Source organism: Scyliorhinus canicula, chromosome 2 (assembly GCF_902713615.1).
Source record: "Scyliorhinus canicula chromosome 2, sScyCan1.1, whole genome shotgun sequence".
Classification (NCBI taxonomy): domain Eukaryota; kingdom Metazoa; phylum Chordata; class Chondrichthyes; order Carcharhiniformes; family Scyliorhinidae; genus Scyliorhinus; species Scyliorhinus canicula.
In genome coordinates, this window is record NC_052147.1 from 270,792,098 (window position 1) to 270,818,636 (window position 26,539).

General features: G+C 43.6%; 1 protein-coding gene and 1 long non-coding RNA gene across 3 annotated transcripts in view; one reads left to right on the forward strand and one right to left on the reverse strand.

Moving 5' to 3' along the window:
- LOC119962141 lies at nucleotides 1-26,084 on the reverse strand. Of its 2 annotated transcripts, none has more exons than XR_005459821.1 (4): nucleotides 22,284-22,973; nucleotides 20,342-20,461; nucleotides 13,641-13,819; nucleotides 1-1,844 (listed from the first exon to the last, which is right to left on the reverse strand). It is a non-coding gene; the product is annotated as an uncharacterized LOC119962141 (long non-coding RNA). The 2 variants fall into 2 exon arrangements; XR_005459820.1 differs by lacking the exon at nucleotides 22,284-22,973 and adding an exon at nucleotides 25,825-26,084 and having other exon boundaries at nucleotides 25-1,844.
- Nucleotides 1-26,539, forward strand: part of LOC119962140 (contactin-associated protein-like 5) — a 1,413,266-nt gene that overhangs the window by 22,513 nt on the left and 1,364,214 nt on the right. The window lies entirely within an intron of this gene.

Consider the following 26,539-nt stretch of genomic DNA (forward strand, 5'->3'; position numbering starts at 1 on the left):
TTATGGTAGAAACTTGCACGCAGAAATCTAGATGAACACAAGAGTGTCGTACTGAGGGGCTGCTGCACTGTTGGAGGTGCCACCTTTTGGTAAAATGTTTTAACTGGGTCCCTGTTTGTGGTTTCAGGTGAATGTGAAAGCATATCAGATGGAACCATTGTTCAAAAGAGCAGGGGAGAAAGCCCCATTGTCCTGGCTAATATTTGTCACTCAATGATAATCACTAAAAAGACAGATTGTTTAGTTATTATCACATTGCAGTTTGTGGCATCTTGCTGTGTACAAATTGGCTGCTGTATTTCCGACATTGAAACAGGGACTACTTTACTTACAAATTGTCAACAAGGCACTTTGGAAGTCCTGAGGTTGTGAGGTGGCATGTAAATGTAAGTCATCGTCTCCAACACCAGTCTCCACTGGGAAAGTGTATGACTTTCTAGATGTTAAGCCATCACCTCCAGGAGGGTTGCTTTCTGAAGGAGCAAAGTCAAATCCATTTTGTTTAATAGTGCACAAAGATTAACAGATGTACATTGGTCTGAAAACTCGTTGCAAATGGGTCTATAAGATCAATCCCAAAGCTCATTTGCTTCAGCGCATTGCATCAAATCAACAAATTTCGTACTCAAGCTCAAGTATTTGATCGGTCAGACATTGGATATTGTTAAGCATTTTCAGACTGAATGATTTTTTTTCTGGTCACATTTGCTGACATGTTTTGGCTTCATTCAAGATGCCCAGGAGCGGTCTATCACTTGAGGCTTGTGTTACATGAGCTACTCACTTCAAACGTATGCAATATTGGCTTCCCGTCCACAATAATCAAACATAGAAAGAAAACGGTAGGCGCTCAAATAATAAACAAAAACAGAGGAGTTTTACAGGAGATCAATGGACATTTGAAACATGAATTAACATGCAAGGTGGGACCGTTTGTCTCGTGCATTTTGATGTATTTCCATTGTATTTTGTTCTGTTGCTTTTTTTTTCAATATGCCATTCCATCTCTCAGGATATATTGGCGCTTTAAGAAGGCTTTTCAGAATTTATCTCGTTGGAGTGGTGATGGTTGAGGGATTTGTCAAAGGTGCACAAAACCATGAGAGGCTTTGAGAGTAGATAGGAAGAAATTGCTTTCTCTGACAGGAGGACTGAGAAAGAGGGGAACCAGACTGAAGATCATTGGCAAAAAAAAAATCAGAGACGAGATAAGGGGGATTTCTTTTTATGTGGCGACTATAGAAAACGGAGGTGGAAGCAGATTTAATGGTAACTTTCAAAAGGAAATTGGATGAATAGCTGAAAGAAGCAAACTTTGCACGATTGTGGGGTAAGGGCACGTGAGTGGAGCTAATTGGATGGGTCTTTCAAAGTGCTAGGTAGGAATGATGGACCAAATGGCCCCCTTTCATGCTGTATGACTCTCCAATTATATTTTAATATCACGATGATAATCTCCCCTTTTAGTGTTTAAAGCTTTAGGAAAAAGCTGAAGATTTGGATGCAAAAAAAAAATAAGGAGTTCAAATTTCCTCTGGAGGATAGTCAGGATACTGAGTCATCAACATCTGTAGGAGATATTATATGGGTTCAATCTTTAAATGATTGTCTGGCAAAATAGATGCAAAAGCTAGAATGAGTTTGCGACCGACAGTTATATTGCAGTAACCTGCTCCATAGTTCAGCATTTCATCAGCCTGCTTTTGATTGTTTGCAAGCTCGCTCATTTTGGTTCATTGCCAAATTCTGATAGCTTTGTCTTAATCCCCACATCCAACGTTGTTGTTCAATGTTGATTGTAAAATTGCAAGGACTGATCCTTGGACACTTTCAGTAGTCACTTCCTATAAGACCAGAAGACACAGGAGCAGAATTAGTTCACTTGGCTCACCGAGTCTGCTCGGCTATTTAATCATGGCTGATAATTTTCTCATCCCTATTCACCTACCTCCTTCCCATAACCCCTGATCCCCTTATTACTCAAGAACCTATCTATCTCTGCCTTAAAGCCACTCAGTGAATTGGCTCCACAGCCTTCTGCGGGAAAGGCTTCCCTCTGGCTAAAGAAATTCCTCCTCATTTCTGTTTTGAAGGATCGTCCCTTTAGTTTGAGATTGTGTCCTCTAGTTCTAGTTTTTCCTGCAAATGCAAACATTCTCTCCATGCCCACTCTATTCAGGCCTCGCAGTATCCGTTAAGTTTCAATAAGATCCCCCCTCATCCTTCTAAACTCCAATGAGTACAGACCCAGTGTCCTCAACCGTTCCTCATACGACAAGCTCTTCATTCCAGGGATCATTCTTGTGAACCTCCTCTGAACCCTTTCCAAGGCCAGCACATCTGGCTTTATGCATCTCTGTGCATGGCCACGCTTTCTGCCTCCTTTAATGCAACCAATTTTGAAACAGTTCGATAGCTGTTCAACTATTTCATGTTTTTCTACCTTTCTAAAGCAGCCACTCTCATCTCACGGATCTGTTGTAAATCTAATTCACTCTAGGTATCTAACCAGCTCCTGCGGTCACTATGTGATGAGCACATCACAATGAATTCATCAGCTATCAATACTGACAACATTAAATTGCTCCAATGACCCTATTTTATGAGATCTGCAGAATGAAATTATTATTTTGATAATGTTGGTACTTGTGCTGTGAGGTGTTGTGGGAGGCTGAGATGAGATATGTAAGATAATTATATTGTCATGATGTACTTTATCTAATTCTGTAATATACTTTATTTAATCTGTAGAACTCTGACTCAAATCATTACCATCAGATAACATGTATGCATTCCCGTACCAGCCTCCCCGAACAGGCGCCGGAATGTGGCGATTGGGGGCTTTTCACAGTAACGTCATTTGAAGCCTACTTGTGACAATAAGCGATTTTCATTTTCATTTCAAATGGGCTCCCTGAATTGGTACGCCATGATCAACACGTTTGTATGAAGCTCCCTTGTCTGCCATCTTTGAGACACCAAGCCATTTTTAAAAAGGGGTTCTGATGTTCAATAAAGCCAATTTTAAGTCTGCAGTGCTACAATGCAGCATCATAATAGGTTGGGGTGACAAAAACAAAGTCTGAATGGCTTACTGAGCATGTATCAACTCTGGAGCTTGTAACAAGCTTCGAAGTGGAATATTCTACGTAAAATATTGTGTTTTCGCAACATACTTTGTTTCTTCTTTGCTTGTGTGGGGAGATGGCGAAAGGCAACAAACGTAAGGTGTCTGCATCGATTTGCTGAGTAGCGACACTGAGTGGATATCGTAGCCTCTGGTGCCACAATACGAAGCAAGGGCTGTGTGTGACTCAACAACGTTAGGGTATTGCGTTTACTGCCGTGTTGAAGGCTACATGAACCTTTCACACAGAATGACGATCTGGCTGAACCTGATCTCAGCCCAAATAGGCACAGTAATCAGGTTGGAGAAATGCAGCGGTGGGATTTGAACCAATTTTGTTCGCAAGGTACTGAACCAGAGTGTATTTGTTCATGCCATGCCATGCACTGCCAGAGAATGGAGCTCTTGCACTATGCAGATTTCTTGGTGATTAGTTCGCTGCAAAAAAAATTTGAAATTTAGAAAACATTTTAACATCATGAAAGTTTCACTGATTAATATTATCTGCAAAGAAGAACTCTTCAGTTAATCGGTTATTTTCTTTTCATTTTGCCCGTTATTTCTCTGCTCGCTGACTTACCTTAGCTCCTACAGTGCCTCGATGTTAAAGTTCTTATCCTTGTCTTTACATCTTACTGTGGCCTCCTACCTATCTCGGTATTGGCTCTTCTTCAATTCTGACCTCCTGTGTATCCTGATTTTCATCAGCCAAACATCAGCAGAGTTGCCTTCAGCTGCAAGGCCCATAACGCTTGGGTATGTGACATTGAACCATTGTGACTTTTGGGCATGGGACCATAATTCGCAGTTTGTCCTTGTCCCATAAGGTGGTGGTGAGAACAACACAAATTTTGTCTGCCTTATTTATCCGAATGGTGCCTGGACCTCCCAGCACTGGTCTCATCCTCCACACACTGCCAATGAGCCTTTCACACCCTAAGAGGCCTAGGCAGCATTACTACAAACTACTTTTTTTCTAAATTAAAGGCAGGTTGTCTCTTAAAGGGAAGCTGCACCAAACAAAAAAAGTGGAAATTCCAGCAAACTAAACAGCTGGACAGAGAGAGTAATCCAGACTGAGATGTTGCATTAGAGGCGCAAGTGGTGCAGTTGTGTGGGTGGAGAGAGAGAGAGTCCTGTTGGCTTGGAATGGTGGGGGTTCAGGGGTGGTAGAAGTGAGCCGGGTGGTTATCAGGAGACTATCAATGACCACCCTCGGAGAGGAGCTGGGGAGGGGCACCCACCCAGGTAAATCAAGTCCCAGCATCTGGACCCAAGAATATGGCAGCAATACCCCCACAATTGTAATAACCCCATGGCTGGTCAGTGCCACTGAATATCTTCACATGGCATCTCATAAATCCAAAACCACCAACATTTCCTGTCAGACAATGACACATTCACTTATCACTCATCTACCAGCACTTCCTAGCACTCAGGACTCATGCCTAATAATCAGATACTCCACCTCACTCTCTCACCCCGACCACTGCTGCCAGTCTCTCACTGCCAGCACATACCTTCAGCTATTCAGCTATGCCAGGCACAAAACCCAAACACAGTGCTATTAACCCATTGACATTCTGTCGTCCCTTTCTTGCAGAACAATATGGTACACAAGAGATGCGAGCAGAACAGACCTTTACATCTGCAGCTCATTCTCAGGTAAAGCATGGAAATGATGGAGCACAGGCTTATCAGTAATCTTAGAACTCACTTTCTCTTCCATGCACTATTTTGCTGGAGGCCAAGATGTGAGCGATTAATTGTCGCAGGAGGACATTTAACAGTGACTGCCGCAAGTAAGATGATCCTTTATTCGTTTTCGCTTTTCAGGGTTTTTGTGTTGCAATTTGCAGGATGTGTGAGCTGATAAAACTCACAATGAGGAAAACCAGAGATCTGGAGCTGGAGTGAAGCAGGAGCCTATTCCCTTCGGCAATTAGATTGAAGGATTGTGAGATTAACAGTGCAAAGATTGAGAAGGAATTAGGGTGATTGAATTCATGACAATTTGAATGCAGAAAGAGAAATAAAAAGAGGGAAAGAAAGATTGGTTCAAAAGAAAGGGAGAAAAGAGGCAGAGGAAGGTTTCAATAAAAAGTTGTAGAATTCTTGACAACAATTAAAACTGAAGGAATGGACACCATTGCTGTAATAGATACTTTTCGGTGCCAGAGAGATTGACCGGCAGTAATCAGGTTCATTTTGTCATTAAACAGGTATGTGTACTGAGAGGGACAAGACTTTCTAGAAGAAAAAAAAAATCGCTTATTGTCACGAGTAGGCTTCAATGAAGTTACTGTGAAAAGCCCCTAGTCTCCACATTCCGGCACCTATCCGGGGAGGCTGGTACAGGAATTGAACCGTGTTGCTGGCCTGCCTTGGTCTGCTTTAAAAGCCAGTGATTTAGCCCAGTGTGCTAAACCTGCCCCTAAACTCTAGTGTGAGTTTAGTTTGTATCGATTGTGCACATCCAGAAACTTCACACCATTCAGTGCATGTCAAAGGTGAGATGGAGAGCAAGATGGGTTTTTTTTGTGGCTACAACAACCAGGTGGTGCAACTTGGCCAGCAACCTCTAAATGTTTGCATTTAACCACACATTATGCCCAAGCCTGACCTTGGTTGTATTGACATATAAATAACGATGAGCACCATTAGCCTCGATTTGTTTTCAACAGCATATTTTGGCCCCTTGTGTATGTACCTTTCACTGCACTGGCTGACACAAAGCGGGGAGCAGCGAGCTTTGGCAGTGCAATTGTTGCGCCTAAATCCTTCAGTCTTGTGTGAAAGAAAGAGAATCAGAGGAAACAAGCATGCGAGTTCGCAAATTCATCCTGCAGCTGGAAATGCGATATCATCATTCATGTTTGCAGCACAGCTAAAGTCAACAGTGAGCTCTCATTACCGCTCAGTCAGGCAACAGCAATGCATGACGGTATTCTATCTTTCCATTTTGGTGGAAACAAATGATTGAATGCGGGAAAGGTTTTGTGAGGATTGGCTGTGAATTGAATGGTTAGGATTTGGAATGTGCTGCCTGCTAGGGTGGAGAATACCTGTCCAAACATAGCCTTCAAAAAGGAATTGGATAAATGATGGATAAAAAATTGCTGGCATCTGGGACAGAGCGGGCGAGTGGGGCTAACTGGATTGCTCTTTGAGAGAGCCAGTGCAGATTTGATGTGTCGAATGGCTTCCTTCTGTGTTGTATTGTTCTGTAATTATATGACACGTGATCTTGCGCAAAGTTTTTTTTTGCACAAGGTTTCTTTCACAAACTGCAGGCAGAATCGACCTTTTTCACATATAGGAGGAAGTAGAAAGATTTTATTGGGCAAAAGAACTGATTTAAAGGGTGAGAAAACTATAGTTACAAGAGGTACTTGACATACTGGGGTTATTGTCACAGGAGTAGAGGAAGTTAAGAGAGGTCAACAGGGGAATGGGGTTTAAAATTATGATGTGGAGATGCCGGCGTTGGACTGGGGTGAGCACAGTAAGAAGTCTTACAACACCAGGTTAAAGTCCAACAGGTTTGTTTCAAACACGAGCTTTCGGAGCACTGCTCCTTCCTCAGATGAATAGACTCACCTGAGGAAAGAGCAGTGCTCCGAAAGCTCGTGGTTTAAAATTATGGAAAGCTTTCGCTAGATTTAACAGGAAAGGGTATTTCTTTTGATTGGAGCATCAGTACGGTGGGCTTACAATGAATGTTTTCATTTAAGTGACACATTTAACGTAATAAAATGACTCAAATGTTATCAGATAAAATTTGACACTGAGTTGCATAAGAGATGCTAAGCCAGATAACCAAAATGGAGTGGATTTGTTTATTGTCACATGTTCCGAGGTACAGTGAAAAGTATTTTCTCAAAACTCAAACTATCATTTAGTACATGAAAAGAAAAGAAAATACATAATAGGGCAACACAAGGTACATAATGTAAATACATAGACACCGGCATCAGGTGGAGCATACAGGAGTGTAGTATTAATCAGGTCAGTCCATAAGAGGACAAAAGATTAGATGGAGAGGTAGGTCTTAAAGAATGCGTTAAAAGAAAAAGAGATAGTTAGGTGGAGAGGTTTAGGGAGAGAATTTGTGAGTTTAAGACCAAGGCCACAAAAGTCACAGATGCCAATGCTGGAGCGATTCGAATTCGAAAAGAACAAGAGGCCAAAATTTGCAAAATGCAGAGATTTCGGGGGTCTGTCAGGCCGGCAGGGATCACAGAGGTGGGGAGCGATGAGACGCTAGAGGGAAAAAAAAGGAATGAGAACTTTGGTGCAGCTTTACCAGGAACCAACGTAGGCCAATGAGCAAGGGTGAGAGGAGAGCAGGACTTGGTGCGAGCGTAAGGAAATGGACGGCAGAGTTTTGATTGGCATCATGTTTGCAGAGACAGAAGGTGGGCATTAAGTCAGGAGTGCGTTGGAGCCGTCAAGTACGGAGGCAGCAAAAGCACGGATGAGGGTTTGAGCGGCAGATGAGCTGAGGCAAAGAATGATTCAGGTGATGCTGCGGAGGTGGGAATAGGCAGTTCAGTACAGACACGTCGTCAAATCTCATGTGCAGCATTACAAAACTATTGAACGGAGAGGGCGAATGTTATAGATTTGTAAATTGCTAAATTGAGTAAGATTGGTACAACATTCCAAACAGATTGTGTCGTCATTTACCTCCTTAGTGTTTGGGGGACATTACTGTGGAGAACTCATGTGCTGCTTGTGCCAATATTACTGGACACTGGTGTGCAAAGCAAAGCTAATATCTAACGCGTGGTGTTACAATTGGCTCCTTTTATCAGACAGGCTTTCAACCAACACACAATTATACTTGTCTCTTGCTGGAGTTCCTAGTTTTCAGTCATTGCTGCACAAAAGCATTCTAAACCCCAGGATTAACTATTGAATTATTTTCATATCTTGCTGAGAACAGCAAGTCTCAACTATTGATTCAGGAACAACTATGAAAACCTTCATTTTGCTTTATGCCTTTCATGTATAGAAATATTTTTTCTATTAACCAGTGATTAGAATAGGTCCTACAAGTATCTCCGTGATAATGCCTACAATGCAATTCAATTCAAAGCTTCTATTTATCATCGATCCTTTGGAAGATAATGCATGTGACTTATTTGTACCTTGGCCCAACAAAGTCTATAGGTGCAAATCTCCTGGAGAGTAAACAAATTGTAGTTGTTCAAACCAAAACGTATCATCTCTGGAGGATGCATGACATTGAAAATGAAGGGCGTTAGATTTCCATTGTGTCCCGAGAATTTAAAATATCAAGGAGAATTTCATTTTTATCTCAAGTATATACCTTTGACTTATAACTGGTGGAAAAGTTTACAGTAACTTCATAACCTATTTGTTGAAAGTTCAGACATCAAACAACAAGAAACAGAAGAAGGTACAGACATGTGAATTAAGAGCAGGAGTAGGCCACTTGTCCCCTCGAGCCTGCTCCACCATTCAATGAGATTGTGGCTGATCTGCTTGTAACTTCAATCCCACAATTCCTGCCTACCCCCGATAACCTTTCCCCCCCTTGCTTATCACGAATCTATCCAGCTCTGCTTTAAAAATATTGAAAGACTCTGCTTTCATTGTCTTTGGACAAAGAGAGTTCCAGAAACTCTCAACCCTCTGAGAGAAAAATATCTCTCCTTGTTTCTGTACTAAAAGGATGCTCCCTTATTTTTAAAGAGTGGCGCCCCCCCAGTACTATTTTCTCCCACAAGAGGAAACATCCTTTCCACATCAGCCCTATCAAGACCCCTTGGGATTTTATGGGTTGGATTCTACGCTCCCCGACACCGGAATCGCGTTCGGCGATGGGGCAGAGAATCCGTTTTGACGGCAATATCGGGGGGTGGCGCCGGTTTTAGTATTCTCCGCTCCCTAAAAAGCGGCGTACATTGGGAGTATGCCACACCGATTATCCATGGCCTCAGGCCATCCATTGCCTGAGGCCCCACCCACATTGCTCCGTCCCCGACCAGCCGAGTTACGAACGGCGTGGGTTACATGTGCTCACACCTTCCGGGAACCTCGCTTGGTGGCTGTGGTCTCAGTCCAGCGGCGCCACAGTCGGGGGAAGCCCGATCCGCAGGCAGGGGTGGTCTTCATTCTGTGTGGGAACCCTGTGGGAGGGTGGTCCAGGGCATGTGAGCGACCAAAGGGGGGCACTACCTTTGTGTTTCGGCTCTGCGGGCTGAGTCTGCTATAAAGCACGATGCGGCCGCTACAGGCCACCGCCGTGCACATGCATTGCCATGGAACCGGAAATGCCTGGGGCCTATCTGCAGCTAGAGCTGCAAGCTCTACACTGCCTCCTGGCTAGCCTCCAGCAAAACGGTGAATCGGTGGCTGTTTTGCGCCAATTGTCCTCGAGTAAATGGCCACCGTTTCACGCCGGCATGGGGACATAGTCTCTAAAATGGAGAATCCAGCCCTACGTGTTTCAATCAAGTTGCATCTTACTCTTGATTAAAACATAAAACCCCAAGTGGTCTTGACAGGGTGGATATTCAAGTCGCATCTTACTCTTCTAAACTCCAGTGGATACAAACCTAGCCTGTCCAACCGTTCCTCATAAGGCAACCCGTCCATTCCAGGTATTAATTTTGTAAGCTTTCTCTGAACTGCTTCCAACACATTTACATTCTTCCTTAAACAAGGAATTCTGTACACAGTACTCCAAATGTGGTCCCACTGATGCCCTCAAAAAATATACAACTTCCCTACTTTTGTATTCAATTCTCCTCTCATTCAGTGGTAACATTCTATTAACTTTCTTAATTATTTACTCCATACTAGCTGTTTGTAATTCATACACGAGGAAACCCAGGTCTCTATAATCTAATGTATGTGGCTATCAGTCTGTAGGAAGGTAGAACATTTATATAATGGAAGTAAGTAATTTGACCCATTGCATCTATGCCAGTGAAGAAAGATCTATTTGGTTATATTCAATTTTGGACCCTGGTCTCTATTATTCTATCACTACATCTGTTTATTTTTTAAATGCGACAAGTGTTCTAATTTCATCACTCACACCACCTTCTTCAGAAAAAGAAACTCCTCCCTTTTCCTTTAATGCTTCTGCAAATTTCTGTCGATCTATGATCAAATATCCCCGTCAATTCTTGTAAGTCCCTGACTTGTGACCGACTAGGCGGCAGAAGGCTCATCAGAGAAGTTACCGAAAGCAGCAAGAGGCTTTGTCAGTGTGGTGGCTTGAGATACGCTCTGGAGACTTCCAAGTAGGGGCTGGTTTTGCACAGTGGGCTAAACAGCTGGCTTGTAATGCAGAACAAGGCCAGCAGTGGGGGTTCAATTCCGAACAGGCGCCGGAATGTGGCGACTGGGAGCTCTTCACAGTAACTTCATTGAAGCCTACTTGTGACAATAAGTGATCATTGTTATTAATATTAAGTAGTAACAAAGGAGTTTATTGACAAAAGTCAAAGCTTAATAATTATGTACAGAAGACAATAGGATGGGTGTTGTCTCTTTGGATCTGAGGTCCATTACTGCTCCGAGGCCCCTCCGATAACTCCAATAGCTATTGGCCAGGGTTCGTGCATTCCCTTGCGATTGGCCCTGAGCCAGCCACATTGGCCACCAGGCCTGTCCCCTTAAAGGGGCCAAGCATACTAACCTCCAAAAATAACCAGCACCATCTGTCCCATGTGGGACAGAGTCTGCAGATCTCAATGAATTTATCGGGGAACTCAGAATCCATCGAACTGGATTGGAAGCACATCACCCTCAATCCCGAGGGACTGCCTAAAGAGGAAGGAGATGAGTTGATCCTGGAAATTGACCATTCTGCTAAGGCAACTAAGTCCTTACGATCCACTCTATCTAAACTCCTCAATGTTATGTAAAATTTTCATTTACTTCATCTGTTCCAACAAAAGCAACCCAGCTAGTCTAATCTTACCTCATGGCTAAAATTTTACATTCCTGGCAACATCCTCATAGATCTCTTTTAAGATATCATTCTTCCTGCGTTCTGGTGAGCAGAACACATTTGTCTTCTTTTCCAGTTCTCTGCCCGAAGGCAGGTCCAACCTACAGAACTGTGAATCCCACCACAGATAAGGCAAGGAGGCAGGTCTTGTTCCACCCCACTGGAACATCGAACACCATGGTACTGGCACCAATCTGATCCACACTGGCCATCCAGCCACATGGAAAGTTTGCTCTTTAATTGGGTATTAGTGTAATTCTTAGCACAATCAGGATTGTTTGGGAAGTGTTCTCCAAACACAGAATCACAGCTAATGTTGGACATTAGGTTTTGAGCTTTCCAGGTAGGGGTTGCTTGAGCACAGTCAGTACGTTGTCTGTTGCAAACAACTAAGGTCTGTGTCACTTACATGTGCTGGAAGTTACAAGTATTCCTTTGGAAGCAGAAATACATTTTCATACATTGCACCTTTTTCAAAAGGACCAAAGCTTAAGAGACACTCATTTCCTGTTTCATACTGCATACTTGATCAATAAGTCGCCCTGCTTGATTTGAATTTAATCAAAAGTTTGGCAGTTAACTGTTCCCTGGTACTTTCTTCATGACAACACCTCTACCAATCATAGTTCTCTTGCCAACCAAACACCACATTCTTTTTGTGCAGTATAAATTGTTCTTGATGAGATCTGGTGCTCTTGCAATTCTGTCCTGATGAGTGCATGATGTAAAGCTTCAACAGCATCTCTTTTTTTCTGCAATATGCAAGTTTTGTACTGCCGGATGACTGTTTGCGTCCAACAATATTGGTAATGTGTTTCATTTTGCCATTTTTCTTTTAAAGCCGTACTTTTGAAGTGGTGGATGCTAGTCTGTCTACAATGGGACACTTGTACTTGGATATCCAGTGATATTAAACTGCCAATCTCATTGGAACATGAGAACAGGAAGTAGAGCATGCAACATCTCAAGCCTGTTCGCCCCATTTGATGGAATCATGACTGATCTGCAACTCAACTCCATTTAACCGCCTCAGCTCGACACACCTCATGTGCTTGGATAGCAAAAAATCTATCCATCTCAGGTTGAAAATTACCAGGCAATGTCTTAAATCGTACCAAGAGCCATTTTAAGCTGTAAACTCGTGTTGACTGAAAATTGAATTGTGGGTCCTGAAGCCCATCAAATAAAGATTCATACCGTCAGTTAGGATACTAATGTGTATTAACTGATTAATGCAAGCTGCTTCTCAAAACAACAATCAAAAAATATCCATTCCATTCTTTGAGAAGACAGCAGTCAAAGCTACTTGATACTAAACATTGTATTTTCCCATGCAACAACTCTTCGGTGCAACAGCAGATGCGTTCTCTGGAGTTTCTAAGAATGAGAGACAACCTCATTGAAACCTACAAAATTCTGGAGGACTCAGACAGGATGGACCCACTGAGATATATCCCCACTAATTCGGGGTCTGGGGCACGGGGCACAGTCTCGGGATAAGTGGTTGAACATGTTGGACTGAAATGAGGAGAAATTACTTTACTCAAACGGTTGGAAATCTTTGGAATTCCCTACATTAGGTAGTTGCAGATGCTTCATCAGTGAACATGTTTATGGCTGGGATAGACATATTTCTGATCTCTCCAGGAATTGGGGGTATATAATAATAATCGCTTATTGTCACAAGTAGGCTTCAATGAAGTTACTGTGAAAAGCCCCTAGTCGCCACATTCCGGCACCTGTTCGGGGAGGCAGGTACGGGAATTGAACCCACGCTACTGTCTTGTTATGCATTACAAGCCAGCCATTTAGCCCACTGTGCTAAACCAGTATATACATGGAGTGGGCAGGAAAGTGGGGTTGAAACCCAAGATCAGCTATGATCGTATTGAATGGCAGAGCAATCTTGAATGGTCAACTAACTACTCCTATTTCTTGTGTTCTTGTGGAAGCCTAATCTCCTTCATGCTATTTGAGCACACTGGTTAATAAGTTTCTGTTAAATTACTTTTGTGTATTATTTTATTAGTTTAAAACAAAATAAATTTGGGGCAGCACGGTAGCATAGTGGTTAGCATCAATGCTTCACAGCTCCAGGGTCCCAGGTTCGATTCCCGGCTGGGTCACTGTCTGTGTGGAGTCTGCACGTCCTCCCCGTGTGTGCGTGGGTTTCCTCCGGGTGCTCCGGTTTCCTCCCACAGTCCAAAGATGTGCGGGTTAGGTGGATTGGCCATGCTAAATTGCCCGTAGTGTCCTAAAAAGTAAGGTTCAGGGGGAGTTGTTGGGTTACGGGTATAGGGTGGATACGTGAGTTTGAGTGGGGTGATCATTGCTTGGCACAACATCGAGGGCCGAAGGGCCTGTTCTGTGCTGTACTGTTCTAAATTCTAAATTCTAAATAAGGTAATGGCGATGCAGAATGATCCACACTAAATGTATCAACTGAAAACTTGCCATTGCAATAGTAAGGCAGCCCTTGCATCACTGACATCACAAAAACTTGGAGTAAGAAAATTCTACCTGGCTTTGAAATCCTTTATTGATGTTTCCTGTAGTAATTTGCATTGAACTTTGAAGATCGACTCTCGTGCCACATTGCATTCCAACTGCTGAAGTTGTTTCGGATCTGAAGCAAACAAAGCATAATTGGTCCTCCAATTTCTTCTTTATTTTCTCTTGTTTGTCTTCGTTACTGTAAACTTAGAAGGAGGAGGGAGAGAAGGAAGATCCAACTTAGTTACTTCATGCAGAGGAGTGTGAATGTATGGCATGGATTGCCTTGAGACATGATGGAGACAGATTTTAGCAGTGAATTCAAGAGCTGCAAGGAACACCTGGAGAAGAACATTGATAGAAATGCGAGATAACAAGGAATGATATCTGCTGACCATAATATTCTTTTTCCAATGCTGCGCATTGCTAGATTCGTATAATTTATCTTCACAGTGCTTAGCACTGTTACTTCACAGCACCAGGATCCCAGGTTCGATCCCGACTAGGCTCACTGTCTGTGCGGAGTCTGCACATTCCCCCTGTGTCTGCGTGGGTCTCCTCCGGGTGCTCCGGTTTCCTCCCACAAGTCCCGAAAGACGTATTGTTAGGCGAATTGGATATTCTGAATTCTCCCTCCGTGTACCCGAACAGGCGCCTGAATCTGGCGACTAGGGGATATTCACAGTAACTTCATTGCAGTGTTAATGTAAGCCAAGGCAAGCCAGCAGCACGGTTCAATTCCCGTAACAGCCTCCCCGAACAGGCGCCGGAATGTGGCGACTAGGGGCTTTTCACAGTAACTTCATTGAAGCCTACTCGTGACAATAAGCGATTTTCATTTCATTTCATTTTCATTCATTTCATAAAGGTTATTATAAAGATTATTATTATTATAATTACGACCATACATAATTTCACTGACACATTGCAACTTTGGACAACAGAAAGACACGGGACAAGGTAGCAAGGGTTAATAAAAAAGATTCAAGACAATGAGGTTGACAAATAACATTGATGCAACCTATTTCTCCCGCTGGCTAATTTCAAATCATAGACTGGATTGATAGAAAATGTGTGTTGGAGCCCATTAGACCCCTTTCTACACTTTGCAGGTTCCATCAGAGAGAAAAAAAACCTAATGAATGGTTAACACCTCAGTCGAGGCTTTAAACAGACCAAATGATTTGCACGGATGTTTTTCAAAGCAGTGCGATATGAGTATTTTGCCATTTGCTATTCAATGGTAAGATTTTTTTCTTCGCTTTGTGTTTGAGAACTGTTAATTAAAATGGCTGAACTGAACGTGTTTTCCTTGCAAATTTTATGGACTATTGATAAGTTGGCAATGCTGGCAGAGAGGGTTCCTGAGGTGCAAAGATTAGAAATTGCATTTCATAAAAAAAAATGTTACTGCACGAATTTTACGGTCAATAACTTCAATTAAAAGGAAACTTTATCGCCCTTGTACGTACAGGTAAAAGTTGATGAAGTGCTTTATTACCTCACCTCATTATGCATGCATTCCTGGACTGTGTGCAAGATTTGTGTTTGTATCTCAACAGCAATTAATTTACCATTTCCTGCACTGAAATTCCTGAAGCACTAATTAAAGTGACATTATTTCTGTAAACAAATTAACGTTGAACTAATTTGCTGTGCAACAGCTTTAGAATTTCTTTGCAAAATTTAGCATATAATTAATTTTGAACCAGTAATAACTCCAGGGGGGTTTTTTAGAAACTTATCAGTTGCTTACCATTAGTGGATGCTGTGCAAGGTCAACATCGTTCGCAACATCCACCCACCAGCAGTTTGGGTGAATGACAGGACAGCTTTACTAGGATCTGCAGGCATACAGGGGATTGTTTCCTGTGACCGGTGAGTATTGTTGGGTTGATAGAGTAACCAACACCTGCCTGCCTGTCGTTGTTTAAAAAGGTACCCGTAACCGATTGAACATGACAGGATATGAGTGCGTCAGGGGTGTATTTTTGCCTGTTTGTGAGTACAGAGCTAATTACACATTTTAAAAATAGATTTTTGAAGCACCCAAAATGAAAGTGATGTATGATTTAGCTGGCATTTGCTTCATCCATTAATTGTCCCTTTGCGGCGACACCAAAAGAAAACCAAAACGTTTCTCAGTTATTGCTCGGAAAAGAAGCCTTTCTTGCTCATGTCTTTCACTTACCAGGACGCGTTCACAAGAATAACAATAGGAGGGGAAAACAATTCATGTAATAAGAGAAAAGAGTGCTGATTGGTTGGCAAGTGATTGGTAGAGGTTTTGCCATGGAGAATGCGCTAGTTGATGGTGACTGACAGTTAACTGCCAAGCATTGTTTGAAATTTAAACCAGTGAGCCTGATCCTGACAGGTCAAGGCACTGGTCTGAGGAATGAGTCAGTGAATGGCTGTCACTTATTTTGTTTAATTGAAACAGGTGCAATGTGTGTACACGCTCTTTCTGTCTGCAAAAAACAGGACGCTGGCATAGTGGTTTTGTCACTGGACAAGTAAACCAGAGACCCAGAGTAATGCTCTGGGGATCCAGGTTCAAATCCCGTCACTGCAGATGATGAAATTTGAATTCAATAAAAATCTGGAATTACACATTGAACGATGACCATGAAACCATTGTCGATTCTTGTAAAAAAAACATCTGGTTCATTAATGTCCTTTAGGGAAGGAAATCTGCCATCGGTCTGTCCTACATGTGACTCTGGACCTACAGCAATGTGGTTGACTCTTAATTGCCCCCTCAAGGGTAATTAGGGATGGGCAATAAATCCTGGCCCAGACTGCGACACCCACGTTCCAAGAATGAATTTAAAAAAAACTTCCACTGACGTTGTGAAGTGCTCTGACTGGCACACATTGGCATGATGGAGGATGGCTGAGGTCAAGAGTGAGGGTACACAGATTCTTTGATGCAGCACTGGTTCTGGTGGAGGAGGTCCAGAGGATGAGGATTGCCCTGTACCTGCAGTGAGGAGAAGGACACCATGCCACCTCTCTTCTGCAGCAACTAGTCGTGCTCAGGCTGGTCGCGTCACGCTCAGCATCCAGTCCCAAGGTGGCCCCAAGCAAAAGGCTCATGTCCAAACACTCATGTTCACCTGGTGACTCCTGAAGGTGGAATAACAAAGCACCCAGTTTGCTTCAGGTGAAGTTCACAGGAGGATCTTTATAATAAATTTTGCTTGAGTGCTGATGAAGCCATGATAAAGAAGGTCTCCTGATGTGATTTAAAGGTCTGCTTTACAGCTCCTGCAGCGAACAACTTGAAATGATGAGTATGCTTTTAACTAGTGCTTGAAATTGACAACATTGTATTTCCTCCCAAACAGCTGGTTGCTGTTGGAGAATGCATTTGTTGAGGAAATTAGAGCTGCCAGCTTATGCGGGAACTGAATAAAAAACTTGTTAGGCACAGCTAGGCCGGTCAGGTCAATGCATTGCAGGAAAGATGTGTTTTCCCTACAGGGGGTGATCTAGGAGAATGTTGCACCCTTTCCATCCAAGGCATGGCTGAGCAGGGTTACGTTTTGGGTTTCCCCCTGCCTCACTCCTGCCAGCTTGAAAAGTGAGGCTGGGTAGGAAATGGCCCTTATGTGGCCATGAATTGGCGAACTAAAGACCTCAGTTGGGACAAAAGGAGGGAGAGTTCAGCCTTCACATTGCAAAATTGCAGAGAGGGCGAGACGGGTGAGAGCCCAGTCGGTTTCCCATCCGAAGAATCTTATGGCCTGGGTTTTGGCTAAAAGGTTGACAGTGGATTCGAAGGGCAATTTCTGTCGCCCAGAGGGTGATGCGCATCTGGAACTCACTGCCTGAAATCTTAGTGGGGGCAGAAACCTTCACAATATTTAAGAACTATTTGGATATGCACTTGAAGTGCTGTAACCTTGTAGGCTACAGACCACAGGCTGGAATATAGGATTAGGCTGGAGGCTCCTCGTCGGCTAGTGTGGACATATGGACTGAATGGTCTGCTTCTGTGCTGTAAATAACTAAGATTATATATTATCCACTTAAATGTGATTCGGCCTCATTGGCTTGTGGTGATATGCATCACTATAAATACACAAGGGGGTTAATGTAAATACACTACAACTAATTAAACACTAGAGGGATCACCAGAGACATCATGACATGCAGACATACAGCTAATTAACACATAGAATGGGACACGACCAATGGGCAGTCAAGACACCCAGAGGTGACACTACCACAAGGGGGCATTACACAACCCATATATAAGGAGAGGGCACACATGCTCTGTCTCTTTCCACAGGTGACACTTAGAGAGTAGGACAGGAGCAGATCAGAAGCATCACACCCACCACGTGGCTTAGAACAGACTGGTTAGTCAGACTGAATTAACATTGCAAGATTAGCAGGAGAGTCGAACTCATAGGGAACTGTGTTAATGGTTCAATAAATCACATTGAACTTACTTCAAAGTCTGGAGTATCTTTTGGTCAAAGCTGCATCGAGTTACAGCCTGTGTTATCCCAGAGTACATAACACAACATGGCGCATACCAGCAACCATTTAAATTAGCAATGAGCCCTTTACATGCCTCTGAGCTGTCTGCTTTTGAAAACTCACCACCATTCTTAGAATTCCCCCTGTACCAAAAAGGGTTGACATTCTAAATGGTGAACAGGGAGTCTCACTCCCTGACTCAGATGCAGGCTTCGGTGGGTGCTATTCAGGTCAAACTATATTTTCAAGTTATCCCCCGGTATAACCCATACCTTCACCGAAGATTTTATCTACTTACCACTTAGTAGCATTGATGTCCTGTGTCCTGCATTGCTAAGTAAGCAAAGTAGACTTAAGGAATAACCACTTTTTCAGGTTAAGTTGAATTATTTTATTATTGTATTTTTTCTTTTAAAAGCTGCAAACACTTTCTTTACAGAAAGGTAAAAAGATCTTGCTTCTGGGTCCTTCTAGTTGGTTGAAGGGACCTTCAGGCCCACCTTGACAATCAATCTTCTTTAAAGTCTGGTCTTCTTGAGATGTATTCGCTGGTTAGCTCCGTTGCTGTGTCTTGTCGATCCCATGTAATGAGCTATAAGAGCTGGCTCTGCTAGCTATCTCTCAGCTGACTCTGACTCCTGTTTAAATTCTAGTCTTCATTAGATGTATAGCTGTTTACGCTCGGCTGCTTGTCTTGTCTTTCCCATCACCAAGCTGTGAGAGCTGAATATGCTTCTGTCCTCTCTCCTCTCTCTGAGTTCTGCTTCTGCTTCTGGTCTCTGGGTTTATATTCTCTTTCTATCAATTATTAAGCTTTTATTACTTTATTGCCAATTAACTTATTTCACTTTGATTGTTAAAAAGTATCTTTGATCTAAATATTCTAATACAACTAAGTATTCATTTTGGGCATAACCTCACCTCTCAGATCTGATTACATTGTCCTTTGTGATGTTCAAAGTTCCTTTGTGATATTCAAAATGTTTTGGTTTCAAGAGGTGTTACTTCTAATTCCTGTGATTTCAATAGTTTAATTTTCCAATTGTCCCCAGCTCATAACTTTGCCTTTGATTTTGACTTTAAATTATGTTTCTTGTAGACAGGATGTCTCCAATTTTCTTTACTTTACCTGATATTAGCAAAATTTCACACTTAGAATTGACACCAAATTCAACTGAACCTAATCCTTTCCTTTCCAGCTGTTTACTCAGAGAGTTAATTTCAATGAATGTGTGAAACCTTTGCTTTTAGCTGTATGCTAAAATTTCACTTGTTTTAAACCTGCCTGTTTTAAACATTCGTCACTTAATTCAATTGAAACTCTCATCCATGCTTTTCCAGATGCTTCCTAAGATAGTTACTTTCAATGAAGGTGTGAGCCATTGTTTTAGCTTAATACAAGAATCCTGTCTGTTTGCTAAGCCTACTTGTGAGAAAGAATCTGCATTTTATAATCCTGCTCTTTTCAGCTGCTATTAACCTTTTGTGGGATTTTTCCCTGTATCCCCTCATGTTTCTCTCAGACCAGATATTGCCAGACTTCCATGTTTCAAATGACACATTTTTCTGTATTTTCAACAACATGTTATTCCTGATGGGTCAGGATGACATTGTCCTAACTGCGGGTTGGACTAGCATTTCAGATTAAGACACCATCCTGACCACCTTGGAGTCTCTTTACCATCTAAGGTACTGTCTAAGAGGGTCTGGTTTAGCACAGTGGGTCAAACAGCTGGCTTGTAATGCAGAACAAGGCAGCAGCGTGGGTTCAATTCCCGTACCGGCCTCCCCGAACAGGCGCCGGAATGTGGCAACTAGAAGCTTTTCACAGTAACTTCATTGAAGCCTACTTGTGACAATAAGTGATTATTATATTATTATTCAGCAAAATTCATCCCCATGGGTCTCAAGGATTTGGGTTAGAAGAGCTTGGATCTCTGGAACACCTTTCACATTCTCAAGAGGTGGCAAAATTGTTTCATATGCAATATGTTGAATGGAGTGATTGTTTTGTCAGTACGTGAGGCAATGGCATAGTGGTGTTGTCACTGGATTAGTAATCCAAAGACCAAGTGTTAATGCTCTGGGAACTTGGGTTTGAATCACATGTTGAAAGTTGATTTCAGTAAAAGTCTGGAATTCAAAATCTAATGATGACCATGAAACCATTGTTGATTGTTGTAAAAACCTATCTGGTTTACTAATGCCCTTTAGGGATGAAAATCCCCCGTCCTTACCTGGCCTGGTCTACATGTCATTGGTCAGAACATTGAATACAGGAGTTGGGACATCTTGCTGAAGTTGTCCAAGATATTGATAAGGCCACGCTTGGAATACTGTGTACAGTTCCGGTCATCCTAATAAAGAAAGGATATTATTAAACTAGAAAGAGTACAGTGAAGATTTACTAGGATGCTACCGGGACTTGATGGTTTGAGTTATAAGGAGAGGCTGAATAGACTGGGACTTTTTTCCCTGGAGCGTAGGAGGCTTAGGGGTGAACCTATAGAGGTTTATAAAATAATGAGGGGCATAGATGAGATAGATAGTCAACATCTTTTCCCAATGGTAGGGAAATCTAAAACTAGAGGGCATAGGTTTAAGGTAAGAGGGGAGAGATACAAAAGGGTCCAGAGGGGCAGTTTGTACACACAGAGGGTGGTGAGAGTCTGGAACGAGCTGCCAGAGACAGTAGTAGAGGTGGGTATGATTTTGTCTTTTAAAAGGTATTTAGACAGTTATATGGGAAAGCTGGGTATAGAGGGATATGGGCCACATTCCGATTATGGATCCACGGACCAAAATAATAAAAATAATACAAAATAAATGAGAACAAAGGAAAACAGGAAGGACTCTTACAGCAGCAAAATCCCAGAAACCGCGATGAAATAAATAGTTGATAATCTGTTTCGGGCAGCTTAATTAAAGGATAAATGTTGGGCAGGAAACTGGAACTCCCCTGTTCCTCCTCAAGTGTTGCCAACATCATTGTTGTAATGGCTTCCTTTTGGTATCTCACCTGAAAGTCAGTTTCTCCAACAGTGGAGCACTCCCTCAGTACCACAGTGACGTTTTGCCTGCATTGAAGTCCTTCTGAGAACCAATTTACTCAAGACAGGTTTGTTAACATTGAGCAAGAAGGGACAACTAAGAAATGTTTTATTTAAACCAGGAGTGACTGGTGTTCAGATGAAACGATTTGGAAAGGGTGTCCAGAGATTTAGGTTGAGTTGGCTGAAGGCTGTATCAACGATGATAAAGGAGAATGTGGAGGAGAATGCAAAATAGACCAGAATTGGGAGATTTTAGGGATTTGGGAAGGGACATAAGACAGGAGATGGTTACAAAGTAGAGAGAAGGGAAGCCATGGAGAGACTTGAAAATGTATTCACTCAGGGATCGGGCGTCAATGGAGGTTGGTAAGGATAGGACGGGGCTGGTGGGTGTTGTAAACACATGGACATACGATTTATGACAGCAGTAGACCCTTCGAGCCTGCACCTCCATTCAATAAGATTATGCATACACTGGAATACGGTACACTGCACATGTTAGTTATGTAAAACTCTCCGAGTGCAATTTTTTTAACATTAAATTCAAATTTGTAGCAAATCTTCCAACAGTTTTAACTGGCGAACCAGGTTTCCAAATTGTCATTTGTTCTCTCCTATAAATAGCAATAGAGTAACTGTTTATTTTGGTACTTCATTTTGACACATGATGGTCTTGAACAAAAGAGTTAATGATTTCAACTGACAGCAGTTTCACAAACCTGACTAGGTCAGTAACAGACCTATCTGTGGTAAATGTCAGAAGCTTACTGTTAAATGATTAATGGTGTTGGGATTCATGAGCTGACACACAAGAGGTGATCTGAGCAGGTAGATTACAACAGTGGGATCAAAATAATTTTTCAATTTAAATTAAATTGGGTTAAATCACATCTCGGCCAGTTAATGAAAGTTTAAGAATTGCAGATGCCATTTTGATTGTATTTTGGGATATCATATTTAATCATATATGCCTCGCATTGATTAATAACTCAGAAATGCCCAAGACGCAGGTTCCTGAAGCAGAACAGGAAGTGTGGAGCACTCCTGGGATCACATCACTTGGTCTACAATTCAACTGTAATGCGAAGAGCTTTCCACCTTCGACCTTTTATTTTTAGCAGTTTACCTTGAAATGTGTCCCTCTTTAGTCTTGCCGTAAGAAGAACAATCAGACTGCTATTGTCTGGTTTTGTGACACGTGAGTTGAATTTTCTTGGCTCTGTGGTCGCGAGCTTGGAGGTGGGGGTGAGGGTGGAGAAAATAGCATGGAGGTAGGCCAGGATTGGCCCCTACCGCATCTTCTCTGTCACCCAGGGCAGCAGGAATTAGGTGGCCAACCAAAATCGCATTGGTATGGTCCTGACTTGGTAGAATTTAGGGCCTTGCCAGCGATTTGCAGCCGACAGGGCGTTCTCCCCTTCCCCCACTGACAAGCAGAGGACTACTGTTCATGGAGCAACTGCTCTGTGGCAGGCTTGAGGGGCGAGGAGGCATCAAAGTTAGAGGCCACTTAACCCAGAGACGGGCCTCCAGAAGCAAAGGCTGTACCTGTGGCCCAAATACAGCCACTGGAGGCATTTTCCCCTTTGCATTTGGGGAAAATGGTGGTAAAATGGTAATTAGGCCAATGCGCTGGGGAGATAGGTTCAAATCCCAGTGCAGCAGGTGATAGGATTTGAATTCAGAGAGTGAGAAAAAGGATCTCGAATCAAAAGCCAGCATCAGTGACCATGACAACGATCATTAATTGTCATAAAACCCCATCTGGTTCACTAATGTCCATGAGGGGAGGAAATCTGCCGTCTTTACCTCATCTGGCTAACATGTGACTCAATTCAGCAACTGTTGGGGATGGGCAACAAATTCTGGCCTTGCCAGCGATATCTGCTTCCTGTGAAAGGATAATTACGAAAATATACACTTGCCGACCTGTGAAACCACTCTAAAGCCCATCTACACTATTCCCTTATCATCCATATGTTTATCCAATGACCATTTGAATGCCCTTAGTGTTGGCGAGTCCACTACTGTTGCAGGCAGGGCATTCCATGCCCTTACTACTCTCTGAGTAAAGAACCTACCTCTGACATCTGTCCTATATCTATCTCCCCTCAATTAAAACTAAACTCTCCAAATATTAATTTCAATCAATGATAACTATATTGAGGGCCGAGGGGCCTGTACTGCACTGTAATGTTCTATGTTCTATGAGTGGCCTCCTTGCCTGGCCCCAGTGTCAATTGGGTTTAAATTCATGCCTCGCAGGGCAGCTCCATTTTGTATTCCCAGACCTACCTCAACAGCACCCAGTGGGGCGGCCAAGGCCCCAGAGCTGCCAACCCTGTGATTGGATTGGCGACACTGGGAGCCTGCACACCGTTCTTCATAGGACAGCCACTGCGGCGGTGGACAAGCAGGATGTGGGCAAATATACCCACTGCCTGGCTGCTGGAAAGTGTGGGCTTGCGAGGTCCAATGCCAAGGTTACTGAACCTGTGGGAAAAATCCTGGCTGATAGTTAAAAATGGAAGAATAATTCCGGCATACTTCCATGCCCTCTTTAATGTTCTCTTTCATGGTTACGGATATTGGAACTGTATTCATTACTGGATAGAGCCTGTCATTGACGTAAACTAATTACCGGGGTAACCTGTGGAGAATAGCCATTCTAAATCAGGTACATTAACCTGCCAACATAGTTTTAATCTTCACAAATGGAGAGGCATTGGGAAAGTGTTACCATTTACATCTGCTCTTATTAGTTAATGAAAAAATCCTTTGCTTTCTAATATTTAATTAACATTTGTAATAAGTTTCAAAAACAGCACAGACACGTCCTGACCCTGAGGCATTGATAAATGGATCTAATTCATGCTGCTTCATAATGAGGCGAGGGGGAAGAAAGAAAGGCGTTTGTTTTCTGACAAATATAAAACAAATAACTGCAGACGCTGGAAATTTGAAAAAAAAAAACAAGAAGTGGCTGTAAAGGTCGATCGGCATCTGTGGTCGCGACTAATGATTGCTTTGGGTGCAGGGACCTTCACAGATGGTGATTGACCTGCTATATGTTCCCTGTTCAGCTTTATTTCAATAATGCATGCATGGGTCTCCCTTGGTTGCACAGTCCCTGTTTCTAGTCCCTGTTACCTTGCCTGTGAGATGTTAGAAGTCATGCAGCCACAAAAAGCTCAGTTGTGGAAAAATGCTTATCCAGAAATTCAGTTTGAGTCACATCTTAGCTCTGTCGGCACCTTGATGTCAGAATGCATTCAAAGAACAAAGAACAAAGAAAAGTACAGCACAGGAATAGGCCCTTCGGCCCTCCATGCCTGTGCCGACCATGCTGCCCGTTTAAACTAAAATCTTCTCCACTTCCTGGGTCCGTATCCCTCTATTCCCATCCTATTCATGTATTTGTCACGATGCCCCTTAAATGTTACTATTGTGTCTGCTTCCACCACCTCCTCCGGCAGCGAGTTCCAGGCACCCACCACCCTCTGTGTAAAAAACTTGCCTCGTACATCTCCTCTAAACCTTGCCCCTCGCACCTTAAACCTATGCCCCCTAGTAATTGATCCCTCTACCCTGGGAAAAAGCCTCTGACTATCCACTCTGTCTATGCTCCTCCTAATTTTGTAGACCTCGATCAGGTCGCTCCTTAACCTCCGTCGTTCCAGTGAGAACAAATCTATTTCAATCAACCGCTCCTCATAGCTATTGCCCTCCATACCAGGCAACATCCTGGTAAATCTCTTCTGCACCCTCTCTAAAGCCTCCACATCCTTCTGGTAGTATTGCAACCAGAATTGAACATTACTACAAGTGTTCAGTGATTTCACAGGCCACTCACAAAACCCATACTCCCACTAAGGGAGATGCTTTAGCTCAGTTGGCCAGACAGCTGGTTGGTGATGCAGAGCGAAGCCAGTAGCGCGAGTTCAATTCCCGTAATGGCTAAGGTTATTAATGAAGGCCCAGCTTTCTCGCCCCCCCCACCTTGTGGGGTGATCCTCACCAGTTAGCTCTTCCCCACACAAAGGAGAAAGCAGCCCATGCTCACCTGGGACTATGGCGAGTTCACCTTGGCCGGGATTCTCCGAGACTCCGCGCCGAAATCGCTCGGCGCGGGGGCGGAGAATGGGGCGTCAGACCCACGATCGTGTCCGACACCTCCCCGTGATGCTCCGTGGACCGGAGAATCACCGACAGTCGCGCAAGCACGGGGGCCATTGAAAGAGGCCCCTGCGGCGATTCTCCGCCGGCATCTGGCCGAGTTTCCACCGGCGTGGTTCTAACATGATTCCCCTTGGCGGGCACTCGGAGTGTGCTGCAGCCACCCTGGTGGGGGGGGGGGGGGTGCGGTGGGATCCGTCACCGTGGCCGGTCCTCCAGGGTGGCCAGGGTTCCGATCGGGGGTCACCCGATGTGGGGGGAGGCTATATTATTGCAGCCGGATTGCTGTGTGGATCTGCCATTTTGTGCGGGGCCGCCGCGCACATGCGCGAACCCGTGGCCAGAAGTGCAGGGCCCCGTATTGGCAGCCGGAGCTGCGTGGAGCACTCCGACACCCTGCTGGCCCCCTTCAGGTAAATGAATCGTTGGGCCAAGGGATCGTTGGCACCAGCATGAAACGCTCCGGTGTTTCGGAGAATCCTGCCCCTTACCTTTACTTCCACTGAAGACACTCAACTTGATGCGAGTGATTTTTGAAGCCTGGTCATAGTCCGTCTGCAATTGCAATATGTGACCAGAGCTATTAAATTCCAGTAGTTTCAATTTTGCACACTTTCTGTTTCATATCTTTAACTGGTCAGGATTGCAACAGTGTTGATGTATGTGTATTTTGCATGTTAACCGTTCCCTCATTTGTGTATTACGGGCCGAATTTCTAATCTCTGCAGAATGCTGGCAGAGTGAGAAGACCAGCGTGCTGCTCGCAGGCGGCACAGCAGAGTTTTCACTCCAGATCATCCACCACTCTACGCAGAAAAGATCTGCAGCACGGTAGCACAGTGGTTAGCACTGTTACTTCACAGCGCCAGGGTTCCAAGTTCAATTCCCAGCTTGGGTCACTATCTGTTCAGAGTCGGCACGTTCTCCCCGTGTCTGCGTGGATTTCCTCCGGGTGCTCCGGTTTCCTCCCACAAGTCCCGAAGGACATGCCGTTCGGTGAATTGGACATTCCGAACTCTCCCTCAGTGTACCCGAAGTGGTGCCGTGGCTGCTGAGGGGGAGAGTGGAGGTAGGACATGTTCCCAAAGGCACAGCCATGGGCTGGTTTGGGGATGAGGGGAACATGCAGGGCCCGGGGCTGCAGTGTAGGCTGGGGCCACCATGTAGCCTATTGGACCTGGTTGGACACGGGGATATGCACCATGC